At 30.9% G+C, this 15,672-nt stretch overlaps 1 protein-coding gene and 1 long non-coding RNA gene across 6 annotated transcripts in view; one reads left to right on the top strand and one right to left on the bottom strand.

Annotated features, from left to right (window-relative positions):
- The window catches only part of LOC118182844 (gamma-aminobutyric acid type B receptor subunit 2-like), a 591,214-nt gene that overhangs the window by 136,401 nt on the left and 439,141 nt on the right, over window positions 1–15,672 (top strand). The window lies entirely within an intron of this gene.
- Window positions 1–15,672, bottom strand: part of LOC118182846 (uncharacterized) — a 262,642-nt gene that overhangs the window by 92,999 nt on the left and 153,971 nt on the right. For all 4 annotated transcript variants that reach the window (XR_015041360.1, XR_015041359.1, XR_015041358.1 and 1 more), the window contains exon 2: window positions 7,249–7,519. This is a non-coding gene — a long non-coding RNA (uncharacterized LOC118182846). The remainder of the gene's footprint in view (window positions 1–7,248; window positions 7,520–15,672) is intronic.

The following is a 15,672-nucleotide window of genomic DNA, read 5'->3' as shown; positions in this document are numbered from 1 at the left end:
AAATTCAACACACATTATATATTAAGTAACACATAAAGTAAACTAATTCAAATCCTTCAATACATTAAAATAAATTAAAGATAATTTAAATTCAGGTTTATTATTTTAATTTTATAAAAATTTTAGGGCGTAATTTTTCATTGCTATTTTTATATATTATAAAATTAAAAACGTTTGCATATCTGTTATGCTGAAAATATTCAAGATAGCATGGAGTTTCATTCTGAAACTTTAAGTATTTAAATACACGCGAACAAAATTTGCATTCTGGAGGGAAAACGAAAGGAGCAAGTGACAGTAAATATCGAAGAGATAAGATGACTATTTAATAAAAATAAAGGAGTCATAAGTATAATTCGATCTAATGCTGCGTCTTTTTTTGCCTAATCTTAAATTTTACATTTTCGTGTTTTATTCAATTTATCATAATATGTTATTATTGTTTTTACATTTTAATAAAATTAAGTATCCTATAATATTTACCTGTGAACTGTTTTGCTAATTTCAAGACTGAAAATATTAACGTAAGTCAAGAATTTATTAATTATTAGTAGTCAAGAAAATCCTAAAATGAGGCACACCAACAGAATACAACAACAACCTTTAACAATCTTTGACGTATTTCAGTCAAGAAAATTTTCAAGATCCCGATTTAGACGAAAGTTCTCACAGATTGAATACTCTCGTAATAAACGCATTCAACCAAAAATTTTAATAATTTTTTATAGAAACATATGACGAATTTCAAACGAGAAAGGGCCACATTTAAAATTCTTGACTCACTGTTTCATGGGAATATTTAATTTCTCTTATATACCTGTTCAGGGGCATTATAGTGGTTTTATAAAAAGAATTTTCTTTCTTAAAAAGTTTCCTTTATTACATTTATGTTTAATATAATTGTGCATATTGTTTCTGGAATATAGTATAATACATGTGCCTTAGGTAACTCATTTTCGAGTATCAGTATAATATGGAACACTTACCTTTCTTCAAACCTTCCGATTTAATCCACTCGGTATCACGGGACAAAATGCTAATCAAATTTACTATTTATTATTAAGCTACAAAGAATGGAAATTTTAGCAGAACTGATTATATGTCTAGCTATAACAACTAACTACATGCACGGTAGTTTAGATTACTGGGCCATCAGAGTTCAAAATATTATAATACTGAGTACTCGTAAAATGTATCAAGTTTTAAAACTTTTATTAAATTCAGAGATTTTTGTGAATAATACGTTAAAAGATTATTGATATTATGTAGTTATGTATATGTATTGTGCATATAATTATATCATTTCGTTGAGAGTTGTTGTTGTTGGTTCTTATGGCTTTATTCGGAAATTAAACCAATTATATGAGGCCACTCGCCAAAACAAAACATTAAATTCAAAATTACATCACAAATATTCAAAACACTTAAAAATTGCAGCACTAAAATTCAAGTCTTTACACTACCAAAACATTAAGACATAAACATTTCACAATAAAATCTTAAAAATCATTTCTTTGAGAGTTTTGATTACAATGCTGCCTGAAGCATTCAGACATATTTATGTTGAAGAATTTAACGAAATAAATCTGAATTTAATATAGAAATAACATAAATAAATCCACATATAAATAAATCTGATTTTAATTATATGTGGAAGTATTCTGTTTCAAAATTTGAAAGAATCTGGATCAATATTAATGATTTTAAACAAAATGTTAACAAACTGTGATTTTTCAAATATTCTGAAAACTTTTGTTGATTACGCAAGTTTGCGCTTTGTAATTAAGCTTTAGAATATACTGAATAAGTAAATATTCTTGTCACAATACATAAATAATTCTTGTCCTAACTTAAAATGGCTTCATTGAATGTTAGCTGAGAATCCAAAATACGGTTTACAATGTTTAATTCTTACATATTTTAATTAATTAAAAGTTTAAATTTATTACGATAAGTTTCAACAGTTTTTCTTTAATTTTAAAACTTCAGATATTTATCTCTCGTTTGTTACAGCGGAAAGTTATTATAAGAGAATAATTATGTTTTCTAAAGTTAATACTTATTCCGAAAAAATTCCCATCCGAAAATCAAAACTTTGATTTTTGTTTTTCTTGTCATGTTTGCCTTCTGCTGGAGTCATTATTAGGCAGATCTTCCAGTATACAACGCAAAAAAGACTTTATCATCGCAATCTGAAAACATCAAAAATAAGTAATTTGCTATTCCATGAAGTTCTTTATCTGTGTTAAGCACGTAAATACTTGTTTATCATGCAACTAGAATTAAAAAAAATAATCAGTATTTTCAACACTTTTTTGTTAAGGTAGATAGCAATGCGTTGAAATTCTCTGTTGAAATGGAACGAAAACATTTTAAGTGCATAAATAAGCTGATAGCTGTGTCTGATACTCTAAATGAACTCTGCAACCGTAAAAGAAGGGGAAGCAGAAAAGTGATAACATTATCAGTCCTCCACTCCCGTAAAAGTAAACTGACATATAAAAGAGTGTAATGCAGTGAATATATTAAGATACCATATTCACAGCCGAAAAAGTCTATTTGAATTTCTGAAATACTTCCATTTATCACGCAGCTGAGAAAAAAAAAATTTTCAGGCAGCACAGATATTTTGTCTTGTTATTCCAATAAAACTTTATGCATAAACTCATAAAATTAAAGATAAAGATTTCATATATGGTAAACTTTACATTTACTTAAATTTTAAAACTCGTATAGTCGTTTTTATTTGTTTTTCATAAAATAAAAAAGATAATGAAAGCAAATTTCTCAACTAAAATCTTATAACCAATAACTGTTTTAAATGACCGTTGTAGGAAAATAAAATGAGTTTCTCAGGACTACTATTTCTTCTGATCTATTTGGAGAAAATGTGGGTGTCCTGAGTAGAACGTGAGTTTACTTTAAACTATGTTCTTTGAAATTGTAGAAGATATGAAAAAGAAGGGAAGGATTTAATTACCCTTTATTCTTCACAGTTACTTTAAACTATGTTCTTTGAAATTGTAGAAGATATGAAAAAGAAGGGAAGGATTTAATTACCCTTTATTCTTCACAGTTTACAAAGAACATAGTTTAAAGTAAACTCACTGTTCTACTCAGGACACCCACATGTTCGCCAAACAGATTAGAAGGAACAGAAGTCCTGACAGTAGCGCCCGAACGAAAAGGTTGGTGGATGATGATTCTCTACACCCAGAATTTGGCGACTGGTTTCCCTAAAACGCTAGTCGCCCTTTAAAAGGGGAGTATATAAGGTATTTCTCCCGCCTTCTTAGCGTGCGTTCGTGGTGTAGTGGTCTGCATGTTGAGCACGTATTCCAGAGGTCTGTGGTTCGATTATCGGAGACGGAGTTGCTCATTTTTCATCTTTCTTGCTTCCAAAAAAAAATACCTCATGTCTCTACGAGTTGAAATAAAGTTTTAGTTTCAAAAACGAGACAAAACTTAATTTCAAAATCTAAACAAAGACAAACACGAAATTTCCATGCAGGGATCGAATTTTAATCAAGTATATCATGCCACAACTAATTTCCTACAGAACGAAGTGATATAATGTCCTATAGTGGGCGGCTCATCAGAATTTTACCATTGATCATATAAGTTTAATACCATTGTACTAACTATGCAGTTTTCCCATAGTTTTGAAGGAGAACATCGTGGGAGACACATCCAAGGACCCACTTCTTTTTCCCTGCAACCAAATGACTCGAGACGGCTTTCGACACGCCAGTATTTTAAATACCCCTTTTCCACACATACGCTATACAATCATAAACATTCATAGTTTTCCGGTATTCGAATTCGGACCCAAGATATGACAGCCAGCATTAATAACTCCCATACCGATAGGCGGGCGCCATGTGCTGTACATGCATATACCATACAACATACGTACGACATTTTACTTTTATGACTGATGCGCAAATAAGGATAGTTTGAGAACAGTTCGCGGTCTCATTACAATCTCCTGAATCTTTTTTCCTTTGCGGCTGATAAGTGCTGCTCACACGGCAAGCATAATAACGTCAAAAACACAAGTGAATACCCAAGTATGTATTCTGTTATGTTATTTTTTGAGGAACAAGCTCTCTTTTGTAAAATGATTGGTTGAATGGTTTTTGTTCTCAATAATCATTACTTACCAGTCGATTATCCTTCTCGAGCAGCTGCTCTGTTTACTGACGAGAGCAAATTTTTTCCGTGAACGAGATTTAGGAGCTGGAGTTAGTAAGCAAAATACTGGCGTAAGTATCAATCATACCGGAGTTACCAATAGTGTCAAAGTTAAAAACTAAATAACTTCAAAGAAATTCATTAGAACTTATTTAAATATTATTTACCTGAATTTATTAAAAATTTCTTATCTTTTATTAGATTTTGGCAACATGGGCCGTAAAGGCACAATATTTGATCAATTCCCTTTTGGATGAAACTGGTTCGCAGTTATGCCACAGTTGTCATTCTGAAGCTCCGTTGCCTAATGAATGATCATCCTTCAATGTTGACTCAGCGTTGTTGACATCTGCACGGTAAAAGTAATTCACTCGACGCAGTACTCTCTTCTTCACTTGCGAACATTTTTCGCTCTTAGGTGCAATAAATACTTTCAAAAACAAACCAATATTTTCTATTCAAATCATCACTATATTTCCATTTCTTTTTTTTTCTAATCACCTCTAAGAGGTCACTTTTTTGCAGTTCGTATACCCGTGCATTGATTGCAGCATTAACCTATTCAAAAGAAAATTATGCAAGTGAAACAAAGTAGTCCTTTGCTCGTTCTCCCCAGTACTCACTCGCTATCGTCTAAATGGAAAGGACAGCAATATCGGCGCCGCGCTCAACGTATTAAAATAACAACCTGTTTCAACAGATTCAGCATTGATGGGTGAATGATTCTGGATCACCTTTACCCGCTCAGTGTTGTAGGTTACATGGGTCAAATAACATTTAATAACGGTGGCATAATGAGAGCAAGTGTTAGAACCATTTTCTGTATATTTCTATGCAGTGTGAGAACTGCTAATATGGAAATTTTATAGCAATTTTTCAGTTGGCATTTTCATTAATTTAAATCATAAAAAAATTAATAACTCATTACAATTGATGAAATGTATTGAACGATATATTTTGTATCTGCTTTTTTTAGTATTTTAAATTTCGTAATCAAATTGTCAAGTAAACTATTTGTAAGACATTAATAATATTCTGACACATTAAATAATTGAACTGATTTGCTTCACAGCCATTTTGCTCTGAAACTTGCTTAAGGAAAGAACTAATTTTATCAAAACAATAAATTTATATGACATCATCTAAGCTATCTCTTACAGTGAAGATATCAAATGGTTATTCCATTCCGTTTAGGACTCGGGATAAAAAATAAAAGAACTCTAGAAGATAAAATTATAGGCAAACTGGTGGCAATTACATTAATAAAATGGGGTAATTGATTAATATGTTAAGAGAATGAAATAATTCATATAATTTACGTATTGAGTGATAACAATAGTGAGCATTCATAAAATGTCGTAGTGAGCTTCTAAATACTTTCAGTTTTAATTTATATTAAGAATATGTCTGTCAAAGTTGTATGTCTATTATGAGAACTAATTCATTAAAGATATCATAAAGATTATTTAGTAGAGGTGAGCTATCTAGAGCTTCTGTCTCTGAATGGATGTCTTCATGAAGGATATTTCAACGTAAATTGGCTCATATTCATGTCAAACGCGAGTAACATTACGAAAACATTGCGATGCGTTGACAAAGTATCGAAGTGTTTTCGTAGTTTTACTTGCGTGTTTAAGACTCCCTTCCATTGGCGAGAGTCGCCTATAAGCGTTTAAAAATTTCATGTACTCAACCAAGGGAATGGGAAATATCTGAAGAATACTTATGAATAATTAGGTATACGAAATTTGTTTCCCAGGAATGTTTTTAAGAAGCAAATTTTTTTTAAATAAGGTTCACATTATTTGCACAAACGCAAGGGGTTAAACAATGTAATTTTATAACAGTCTTATTTTCTCAGGAATCAACGAACGGTATCAGCATTATCACATGTATTAATATTCCCGGCCTTTAATATATCAAATTAATAGAAGAAAATTAATTTTATTTTTTTCACGTAGAAAGTCTTCAATAATCTTATTCTCTCAGATTCTTTAAGAGTTTAAGAGTATTTGTTCAAATGTAATGCCTTTGCTGTCTTAGCAAAATTCTAGAATATTAAATAAAAACATGAGTAATTGAAACTATAAGCTCTCCTTCGGCAGCTTTGTAATACATTCCAAATATTCCACTTTGTCTTTTCGTCAGAATTAATAAAATGACAAGACTAAATCTATCAGACAAGAATAATCTCCTGTGTTCTTAGAATTCTATCTCTGACACTAAAGAAAACTAACTATCAATCCAAATAATAAAAAACGCATAAAAATTTTTTGAGAATGACTGGTTGCTCATTCAGCAACTTCTAAACCAATAACTGTGTATTAACATGAAAACGTAAGAAAATAAAGGATTTCAAGAGCTCAGGTGATGAGGTAGAGTTTTCTTGTACAAACGATGGATGTTCTCGCTGAGAAAGAGTATAGGGTCGAAAGATGTACTACTAAGTGTATTACTATGCAGCGGCATGAGCTTATTTTGTTTTGAAATTAACATTTTAATTCTCTTTCATAAGGACTCTGTATGCAGTTTTCTCTTAAATTATAAGAATATGAGGTTTTTAATTCAATAACCTTTAAATAATAGAAAGAAATGCATTATAAGTAGTATAAATCTGAGATAATCCTGAATTTAATAAATTAAAAATAAAAGATGTAAAATAACAACAAAATCAACCTTACTTCATGCTTTCCTTGAAGGCATAAATATGTAGTTTTATACACGGACCAAATTATAAGAACAGACTTGCTAAAATTTCTTAAAACTAATCAATTTATGCTCCTTAAAACTTTCATTAATTCAAAAATGCTCTTTCTCTCAAAAATGTAAGTTATTTTATTTTTACAAACAGTTTCACGCTAATGAAAACACATACCTCTCATTTTAATTAATGAGAAAATATTTACGAAGAACAAATACAAAAGACATAAGCAAATAAATATTCAAAAATCATGCTCGCTAAAATCGAAATTTTATTAATTAATGATTAATACAGCGAGGGAAAAAACTTAATAAAGAATTTAATGAGTTAAGTAAATAATAAATCATACGTACCTTAAAAGGCAATAAATTAAGATTCATTATTTTAATTTATTGAATACATCATTCGGTTTTTCTCACCGACGGTCAAAGCTTACTCCATTGTTACTCTGAAGTATCCAAGATCATCGATGGCAGAAGAAAAAATGAAAGCCTCATAAAAACGAAGACAAGATCGACTCCGCGTTACTGCCTATACAATTGTTTTTTAACATCAGATAAAGGCTTGTGGTGGTTATCAACAAGGTATCTGGATTGTTAGAAAGGCCTTTTCTCAGATAATTAGCTGGAAATAAAAAAAGAATTAAGTAATTTTTTGAAATAATGCTGCATAAGCAAATTTAAGATTGGTGAAGAAAATGCGGTATAGCCTAAGGATTAAATCTTATTGGCCAATAGTAATGTCTAATATCTGTAACAGAAAGCGCTACTGTGTACAACCCATAGCTCTTATTATAGTAGATATATTCTAATATTTCAATGTCTAGTTTAACATAATCTCATTGCGGTTTGTTAATTATTTTAATTGAATCTACATTGAGAGTGACTAAAAATAATCATATACTTTCTATCAATTATATTGCCATACTCCCATAAGAAGAATATTTAATTCAAGCAACGAAAATGGTTCGTCATAATATACTGCAGAAATGAATTTGTTATTTATTGCCGGGTTCATGAAATTAACAAATGACATCTTTAAAAGTTAATTAAAAGATCGCGTAGTTGGCGGAGAGCAAATTTTCTGGTTTTCAGAATAAGGCATTTTATTACTATTTCCAATGTGAAGAAAAGGAAGAGGAATATAAATGAATGTAGAAACCTCTATATAAATATAATTTAGCTTTTGGATCCTAAAAGAAACGCCTTATCTCCTTAAAATGCGTTTCTGTTTTCTTCAGATAATTTAATCAAGTGAAGTATAACCATCAGAAAGTTCACAAAGTGTATAAAATAAGTTCAGAAAAATTATCAGGTGAAACAGGTGGGAGGGAAGGCTAGTGTATCCTATCGTGGGTCTAAAGAAGACCACAGATTCTAGGGAGGGAAGCCAGTAGCTAAAGTTTAAAACTTTTCCTATGGTACAATAAGTGAAGATATGATAGTCAAATGCCCATATTAATTGAGAACAAGACTTGTAACACAATATGACAAACTTCTCACGTATTGAACATTTTAGAGTAGGCAGCTTTAGCATTATATCAGCTTCTATTAGTTTCTATTCGCCATAAATTTACGCCTTCTGTATATAACTCAGTTTAATAATGATAGCCAAATAAGTAAAGTAAAACCTAGAAAAAATATTTTCAGTTATTCTAAATAGTGCAATTATCTTCGGACTAAAATCATTAGTGAGCTTGTTGGACTAAAATCATTAGGTACACGGAAAAAATCAGCTATGCTCTCGCCGAATTTTCAAACGACGAATCTTCGGACAGCCAGTTGGACATGCTAGTACTATTTACAGCATGGAAGAACTGAAGGGTAGTAATAACTCCTTATAACCTATTCAATTTAAAAGGTTACTGTGTAAAAATAGAATTATATCCAATAGGCCAAATATAAGTGGACTGCCTATACAACATTTTAGTTGGACTGTTAGGTTTGCTTCGGAGCAGGAAACGAGTAAAATCATTTATGCCCTTGGAGATTCGAACCACGGATCTTCCAACTGCTAGTTGCATGTGCTGCCAGTTACACTACGACAGAACACACAACTATAAAAATTCTTCTGACACCTACTCTACTGCAATTTATTTCAATATTTTATGCGTTGCTTTAAAATATAATTGTTGAGACTACCTGTTATTACTTTTTTTATAAGGAAGAGAATACGATCTTGTCTTTAAGCTTATCTAGAATTTAAACTTATTTAAATTATATCTATTCTCCATAATCTTCAGAGTAACTGTGCCCTGTATTTGTGCACCCATGGGAGTGCTTGTACTTCATGAAAGTACTTCAAATAAATCATACGTAGCATTTCCGCGATTAAGCCTGAAATTAACTATGGCAGCAAACTGGAAATATTTCATTATATAAAAAAAAAAAAAAAAAAAAAAAAAAAAATCTGAAATGTTTCAGATTTTAAATTACGTCCAAAGGGGCGTTTTTTAATATTTTGTGTGTTACCTTTCTTTATTAAATATCATGTTCCTCGCACTTAAACCATAAGATCCAGTGCAACAGCAATATCGCAAAATAGTTTTAAAACGAGCATCTCTTAAGAATTTCCGATACAGAGACTCACGCGCTGCAGATAAAAATGTTTTTTCTGCACAACGTTGCCATTGCTCGCTTTGAAATCCTTGAGTTTGTTAATCAAAAATTCGTCAAAGTTTTAAAAAATAGGAAATCGATCATAAAACAAATTTCAAATTTCAAATTTGGTCTTCCACATGCTCATATTCGTTGGAGGATTACGTTATTCAAAATTCGATGACTCTATGTACCGTTGTTTTATCACAATACGAGAAATATACATACATTTATGCAGATTTTTCATTATTTAATTTCTTCAAATATAATGCAGGACTCTAACATTTTGTGGCAACAGTTTGAAAAGTGAACCGACATTTATGAGTCCGACGCAAAATGCCAAAAGGAAACTAATAGTCCTTCGGGATTCAAATCCCTTTGGACTAAAAATGCATCTCTTTAAGTTTAAAAAAAATGTCTCACGGTGTTAAATGTAATATGCAGGTGAATGAATTTTTGAGTTTATTAAATTATGACAACGAACACTAAAGGGTTGTTTGACAATACACATTAAAGGGACTGCACCTGTAAAGGGTTGATTAAAAAGGGATATTATCGTGATAGAGCTGAGGGAAACTGATTCATCTTCATATTTCTGGATATTATGACGAAAATTATAAAAATGGCTAACTTGTTTTCTGGAATTTGAGTTCAAGTCAAACTACCAGTGCTTCATACCTTATTGATTTGGTCGCTAGTGGGCGTTAATGAAGAGCCACAGCGAGTTTCGTTTTTTTCCCAGATTCTTACTTATTTGGGTACCATGACTTGTTATGAAAAGTAACTCGATTCAGTTCTTATACATATGAGATCTTTTGCTGCAATTACTTTCTGTCATCTGCTTCAAAAATATAACAATAAATCTCCTTATTTACTACCCGGCCTGAAGAAACAAACTCTCAATAATCAGTCCTGTTCATTGTCAATATATTTCATCAAGTTGTCCGCATTGTCCTTCTTTGTCTTTTATTTCGTTGGAATGGGCCTCTCTCATAGGTATCCCCATCCTCATTCCAGTGAAATTCTATCTTTGTATAGGTAACATAATGAATAACTAAGAAAAGTTACATGTTAATAATTTATAAACTTTAACTGCATTTGTAAGAACTGCTTTAGCTAAATTAAATTCTAATTAATTTACAATTTGCTTAATTACCTTTACAAATACATTGACAAGTAATTTGATATGAAGTTATAAGGAATTAAAAACAATAATGCTTGTTTTCATAAAAATAAAACTTGTAAATACTTCAACCGTAAAAAATCATTTACACTTACTTTTAATAATGACATTTTATTATATTTTCTCTCCAAATATTTCTCAGTTAAGCTAATTTGCATCGTACAATATACAGATTTTAAGGTACACCTCCTAGGAGGAAAAAAAAAAAAAGAAAACCAACATGTTGTAAAAGTCAAAAAGCATCTGAAGCTGAGCCAACATTCTAAATTTATTAACTTGTCAATTATTAGCGTAGGGATAATTACCTCACATGTGCCACTGTCCTCTGAATCATCAATAAAAATTAATTATTCGAAAAAAAAGTTAAAAAGGGCTTACAGAACAATTAGTCCAAAGAAATGGATTTAATCCTGTTATTCAATAAAGAAAAACTGATGTTTAAATCTTTACTCATTAATTATTCCGTCTCATACTTGATATGAATTATCTTATTAGATGTGAAGTAGATGGTACTTTGAAAATAAAAACATAACTGTTATTTTTCCTCATTTTGTTAGATTATTAAATTCTTTCGCTATTTCAAACCTAATCACTACCCTTCAAAAAAGAAAACAAAATATAGAAAATAAACCAACAAATTGGAAATTATTAATGCCTTTGAATAGTACCTCTAATTAGCAATTAATTTCTCCCTATTGTTTCTCTATATCTTTATGTTAATAGATCTTTTTTCAACCTTTATTTCACGTGTTTTGTCTATAACATATAAAATTCCAAAATATGCTTTCTTTGTTCTCATCGAAATTATTCATTAGAATTTATTTGCATGTAAAACACTGAGTGTTTGATTAGTAATACTGGACTTTTACGTCTTGCATTTTCGCTGTCACCTGATTTCTCAAATGCTAACACGATTCAGAAATCCTATGCATTCAAGACCTGGTCTAAAACCGTCCATGAACGTTTGCATACAACCTCATCTTAGGTTCTCCTAAATTTTAAACTATTTGGAGGTTACTGTTCATATTTATACGCTATAAAATTGTTAGCTGATGTGATGCAAATTTAGAGAAAACAGCAAAAGCATTTTACTGTGCATAATATTGATAGCAGAGATATACATTGCAAGCGTAATAGAGCAGATTTCAGCGTATTGAAATTTAGAATGCTACCATGAAAGAAGATCCAATAATTAAATTCTGTTAATTAAAAGTTTCATTATTTCTCAAATATGTATGGATTAAATCTGTTGTCTGAAATGTCGAGCTGTTTATAAACAAAATAACATTATTTTAAACCGCATAAGATGTGATCCACTGCGAGCATTTTCAATATTATACGGAAATAAAGTTATTAAGTTTGATATGTATTAACAGTGTTTAGTACTGATAACATTCCCAAAATATATCTGAAACAAATAAAATATTTAATGAATTTATTTTGAGTCTTTGGAAACTTTAAGATCGATAAAAGAAGTCAACTATCAAAAGAATTAGCAGAAGCAGATCAGAGAAAAATGTATTGCTGCAGGAAACAAGACCAAAATTTTTTAACCTGGTTCTTTAAGAATTCTCAGCAATATTCAGGATGCTAAAAGTAATTAACCTTGAAGTTTCTACAAGTAGTATGTTTCTTGAAGCAAATACGGTGCTATTGAGCACACAAGTTGTAAGGATTTTTAGTTTTATTAACGTTTATTTTATTTTAAAACTTTGCTATTCTCTCTTATTTTCCATTTCCGGCCAGAATAAGCGTGATTAGATTTGTAAATCTAATGAGCTTGTAAACTGTTAAGTATTTAAGATATGGCTTTTAGCCAAAAGAGTTAGAAAGAGACTTCTCGCTGCCTTACCACGCGCGTGCTCTTCAGTCAGTTCATGTCTGCCTTTAAGGCCAGAACTTAATTCTCGCTATTACTTGAAGACGTGTTATAGTTTCTTGCATTCTGCTGACTACATACATGGAGTTAAAAGGCCAATCTTCGTTACTAGTCTTTGTAAAGCATCTAAGTTTAGTTCTTATTTAGTTAAGTTAGTTTTACTTCTTATTTTCTACGCTTTAGTGCTGGTCTTTGTATCCTGAAGTGCGGGAACGGCTGTACGCTGTGAGAAATAAAGAGTAAATTTAACCCTTCTCATATTTGCCGTATCTTCTACACACACACACGAGCATAGTTTCAATAAGCTCTCTGCTCCCATTCAAGATTAGCAGATGTTTCCAAAGAAGGAACAGTAGTCCTGACAAAATCAGCAATATTGGTGACTATGGTTTAAAATCAATTTCAGACATTACCTGTTAATTGAAACTGTAATCAACTCCAACAAATAAAAATTAAATTCGTAATGTTCCTTAATATTCCTTTTCAGAAAAGGTTGAAATAATCATACTTTGCGGAAATCTCGGGTTATCATATATGTAAAAACTATTCTTAGTGTCTCAACTTCATTCCTATCCAATTCAGTGTTTGAAATCAATATGTGGAATGAAGAAAGCCGCAAGCTGTCTTTAAATCCCAATGTAAAAAAATTAAATTTATTTCACACATTGATACTATTTATCCCAGCGTACTAATTTCTTATTCAGCGACCGGTGTACTTATCAGACCACGCCAGAGTACCTATATCTTACCTAAAGCATTTTCAAACCAAATGTTGTTAAGTAATTTAATAAGAGCGAATGTCTCGCTATCAGTGAAGACATAGTCAATTGTTTTCTTAATTTTTTAACCTGCTAAACCCGTGCAGTGTAAACATGTGTAAATGGTAGACGAAACAGACACTCAAGACAGAAATTTGCGTGGTTATAAAAAATGTCTTGAGTTAGAAACCCGTATTTTTTTGTTGTAAGGAAGTTAAGGTGTTCCTTTCATGTAATCTTGTATGAAAGTAAATCGCTTTGCTAATTTCATGTAATCTTGTATGAAAGTAAATCGCTTTGCTAATTTCATGTAATCTTGTATGAAAGTAAATCGCTTTGCTAATTTCATGTAATCTTGTATGAAAGTAAATCGCTTTGCTAATTTCATGTAATCTTGTATGAAAGTAAATCGCTTTGCTAATTTCATGTAATCTTGTATGAAAGTAAATCGCTTTGCTAATTTCATGTAATCTTGTATGAAAGTAAATCGCTTTGCTAATTTTGAGTTTAATGTCTCGAGCTCAACTTAGACCATTTCCAAAGATCCCTTCTTCATGACTACACAATTAAATTCATGATTACACAATATACACAATTAAATTCATGATTACACAATATACACAATTAAATTTTTATTCTCCCATTTCAAATAAATGCAATCATTATAATTTTCATAACAAGACTTGATGCCAAATATATACTGACTATTAAGTTTTTTTACTGAGCAACTGAGTATTAAAGTTATTAATTGAGTATAAGGATTAGAAATTGAGTATTAAGGCTACATTAGACTGGTACACATTCTGTTGTAAATTTATGGTATCTTTTAAAAGCCTAAGAGAGTACAAAATTCGTGAATTTGGATTTGCTAAAATAAGATGATGGCTAGAATTTGAGGCAATAAATATGAGGCAGGAGCCATAAGAAAGCACATGAAGTAACACAGATTTATTGCGCTTTATGTTCGTGAGTAAAAGAGATTATTTACGCTTTTATTCATAATGTAATTTAGGAATTTACATGATAAAAGGGACCCTTGATCAACTACGTACAGCTTGCTGTCTGAACATAGTCCTCTTTGTAATCGAGTGATGTTTTATAATCAGTCATATATATGTATAGTTAAACATAGTTAAACATAGTAGTGGGTGGTGTCGCAAATTCTAAATTTTCTGAAGAAGTTCCCTCTAAAAAGTTTGAAACACTTGGATTATTTGTAGGAAATGGAACCCTAATTTAAGAATACATACGTTATATTAGGTGATTGGCAGATAAACAAAATAAGACGACGTTCTGTGGAAAGATGCGACTGAAAGGTAATATTCAGTATCGGTTTCAGTTTGATTCAGATGTCGTAAGCTTTTCTGTTGTTCATATTTGAGTCTGAGCAAATACACTTTCAATTTTTATATGATACTTTCCTCAAAACTCATCTTCTTTTCCACAGTATCTGTCTTAGTAACATTTTTAAAGGTAGTGAAAGGCTAAAATTAATTGATAAAACGAAGAAAGTTTGTTAAGAATCTATCTTTTATTGATGTTTCAAATAATCTCTTCTGTCGAAACAGCATATCTCAGGAAACTTCAAAATACGCAAGCTAATAGTCATACACTGCAAAGACTTCACAATACGTAACACATAATTCGCTTCCAAGACATGGATACAATTTTAATAGATTAATTTCACTGCTTAGACGTAGGTATAATTTTAATAGATTAAATTCGCCTTCTAGACTTGAACACAGTTCTAATACATTCCAGTTATAATCAACATGCTGAATCAAATATCTCATCTAATTCCATGCCGAGTTCTCAACCATAAGCAAATTTACTTTACAGCGCTCATAAACTGCAATGATTGTAAACAGATAACCGTCTAAAATGTCACGTATGGTGATACGTATGGTATTAACTCCTTTATGTGACTTTCCAACTAAGATAAATCATATTTCATTCATGATAGCTTTGCTGCTTAGATTATAAGCTGGAAGTCATACTTGTAAGCTACAGCAGGATTACTCTTCCATCTCCGAATTCAAGTGACTTGTTGTGGAGTGACTGCATAATATGTTACTTAATCGGACGTTTCTAACAGCATCGAACGTTTCTAAGAAAATATACTGGAAGAAATATTTAGCACCCTAAAAGTTCTTCTTTAGTAGCTCCATCTAATTCTAGCAAAGATTTTGGTCTTACTTTTAACTTATTATTTGGGAAGGTGGTTTTATGATTTCTGTGTATAATCTTATAATTTGCTTTTAGGTGAGAAAAAGTTTTATTTCGATTTAAATAAACATTGAAAATTATAATCCATATTAACGCATTACGTTCAAGACATTAAAAATTATCATCCATATTAA

This window comes from Stegodyphus dumicola, chromosome 5 (genome assembly GCF_044657685.1).
Source record: "Stegodyphus dumicola isolate Sdum_Otavi_A_Nest chromosome 5, ASM4465768v1".
In the NCBI taxonomy this organism is placed as follows: Eukaryota; Metazoa; Arthropoda; class Arachnida; order Araneae; family Eresidae; genus Stegodyphus; species Stegodyphus dumicola.
This window is presented reverse-complemented; position numbering and strand designations above follow the sequence as displayed.